Consider the following 3,019-nt stretch of genomic DNA (forward strand, 5'->3'; position numbering starts at 1 on the left):
CTCTCTGATCACCACCCCAATTTCTTCTCCATCAACACCCAAAAAAGCCCCAAGTACTCTTGCCATGCTACTAAGCCCCTAGAAAAGGGTTGGGGTCTCTAGTTTCCTTTGGGGTATAAATGCAAATTAAATGCCAAGAGTTATGCTCAGCCACATTCACAGTTTTGGTAGTTTAATGGTCTTTTCTGGAAGTAGAATAAGGCATGCTTTACTTAATAAGACTGTTAAGTGAAACACAAGCCAGGCTGTCTGATGAGAAAGAGCTTTGTTGATACCTTCATTAAACATATATGAGGAAATGAGTCAAGTATTTCAGCAGAAAGGAAATCCAGGAGACAGTGGGCAGGAAATAATAGGAGCATAAGCAGGGATTAGATACATGAACATGAAAAGCATAGTTCTGGGGATGAGAATAATTGGCTTTGGCTGGAATACATGCTCTTATAGAAAATTAGTGAGGCTTTGTTTATCCACTAACCTAAATATTTACCAAGCTATTTTTCCATCCCAGGTACTGTACTAGACAATGAAAACTAGGATGAACAGCAAGGTGTAGTATCTACTCTCCTGACATTCACAAGTCTAAAGAGGTAACATTATCAGGAATTTTCTAGATAACCACAAGCTAGTAGATGATTTGGATACATTATTTACTATTTTGGAAAAAAAAATTATTTTCAAATGTGTAATAAAAAGTGTATAAAACGCAAATGTACAGATTTTTAAAAGTAATAAAGTTAATAATTGCATCCCAGAACATTACTAAAACGTTAGAAGCCTCCTATGAACACTTGCCCAATTTAATTCAACTGCCAGTTCTCCCCCACCCCTCAAAAAGGTAACTAACTCATGCCTTTAAATTTGTGCTGAATATTCTCTTGCTGTAGTTGTTTTCCTCTTGTAGGTGCCTTTGCACAATATTTTGAAATAGGAAAGGTATATATGTCAATCTAAAGATCATTTTGATGAGAACCAACTTCATTATGATATTACATCTTTCTATCTAAGAATAAAGGAGCTCTGGTGGCACAGTGCTAAAGCATTTGACTGCTAACCAGAAGGTTGGCAGTTCAGACCCATCAGATGCTCTGCAAAAGGAAGATGGGGCAATCTCCTTCCATAAAGATTTACCGCCTCCAAAACTCAAAGGGGGTTGCTATGAATCAGAATCTACTTGATGGCAGTGAGTTTTGTTTTGTTTTTTTGGTATCTAAGGATATGGCATATTTCTGCATTTATTTAGGTATTTCTCAAAGTCTTCAAATAAAGTTTTATACATTTTTTGTAAAAAGTTTTATATCTTTAGATAGATTGCCCAAGGTAAATATTTCTTTAAAAAAATCTTTAAATGATCATTTTTTAAAATGACAATTTCTTACTAATTGTTGAGGATGTAGAGCAATGCAATTAACATTTTCATATGAATTTTATAAAAAGTGACTGCTAAGCTTTGTTATTCATGCTAATAACTTGTCTGTAGCATTTTAAAAATTTGTACGCAGACGGTCACATAATTTTCAAATATTGACACATTTCTTCTTTTCAAATTCTTAGTTTTTTGCATGTTTTTCTTTTCTTACTGTACAGACTAAGATATCTAACACAATGTGAAACAGAAACAGTGATAAAATGGCTACCTATATCTGTCCTCGATTTTACCAGCAAAATTCTGGAAGTGTTTCATTGAAGTATGAAATTTCTATTGGTTATTTTGAGATGCTCTTCAATAAGTTAAAGGCTTTCTATTTTCAGTTTGCTGAGCTTTTTTAAAATCATGAATTGATGTTAAATTTTATTGAAATGCTTTTTTTGTGTCTATTGAAATAATCATTTGGATTAATTGATGTTTAGTTTTAAATCAGTCTTTTATTCCTGACAATGAAAACTAACTTGACCGTGTTGCATTATCATTTTATACATTTTGTAAAAAATATTTGGAGCTGTGGTAGCATAGTACCTAAGGCACTTGACTGCTAACCAGAAGGCTGGCGGTTCAAATCCACCAGCCACTTCTTGGAAGGAAGATGAGGCAATCTACTTCCGTAGTGATACTGCCTCAGAAACCCAGGGAGGGGTTGCTATGAGTCAGGTCCGACTCCACAGCACATAACAACAACAACAACAACAACAACAACAATATTTTCCTTAGGAATATTTGTGTTCATGAGCAGGACCTATTTTAAATGCTAGATTTCCTTTCTTGACTGTCTTTGCATGGTTTGGGTATAGAATTACATTAGCCTCTGAATATGAGTTGGAGAAGGTTTCTTTTCGTTCTTTTTTTTTTTTAAGTTCTCTTTGAGTGTTTATGTTAGAATAGAATTATTATTATTTTAACTTGAATGCTTGGTAGAATTTGCTTGGTAAAGCTCTCTGGGCCTTGTTTACTTTGTGAGAAGATTCTTGAATGCTGACTCATCTTTTTAAATGGTTATAGGAATATTCATATTTTCTATGCCTTCTTCAGTTATTGCTGGTAAGGACTTTTTTTCCCTCTTGGGAGTGATAGAATTCATCTGGTTTTCAAATTTACAAAAAGTTCTTCACAACATCCTCTAGGTATTTTTGTATTTCCTGCCTCAGGACTGAAAGCAGCCACTCCTCCAGAGAGCCTGAATTCCTTGGGTGAGGAATAGTATTTGGAGGCCAGAGTCAGGGTGCCAGAGGTGCATATTGCTTCTAAAATAATATTTTTTTCCTAGGCAATTTCAGGGACATAGCTAAGAAAGCTGTACTTTTGAGAATACAACAATATCAGTTCAAACTGGTATTTTCCATTCCAGTTTAACATCCAGAGTTTTTACTTCTTCCATTTTTTAAATTATATATGTTTTCTCTTACTGTAAGTATTTTGGTTCCTAAAAATATTAAACCCTTTTTTGCTTTATCTTACAGAATGTATTCATTAGTTTCAAAATAATAATACCAATATTACTACTAACAATAAGACTATTGAATGAGGTTTAAGATTTCTTTTACATCCTTATTTATCTTTAGACTATATTCCACTAAATAAATA

The sequence above is a fragment of the Orycteropus afer genome, unplaced genomic scaffold (assembly GCF_000298275.1).
Source record: "Orycteropus afer afer isolate SDZICR_OR568_19922 unplaced genomic scaffold, OryAfe1.0 scaffold00010, whole genome shotgun sequence".
NCBI classification, from domain to species: domain Eukaryota; kingdom Metazoa; phylum Chordata; class Mammalia; order Tubulidentata; family Orycteropodidae; genus Orycteropus; species Orycteropus afer.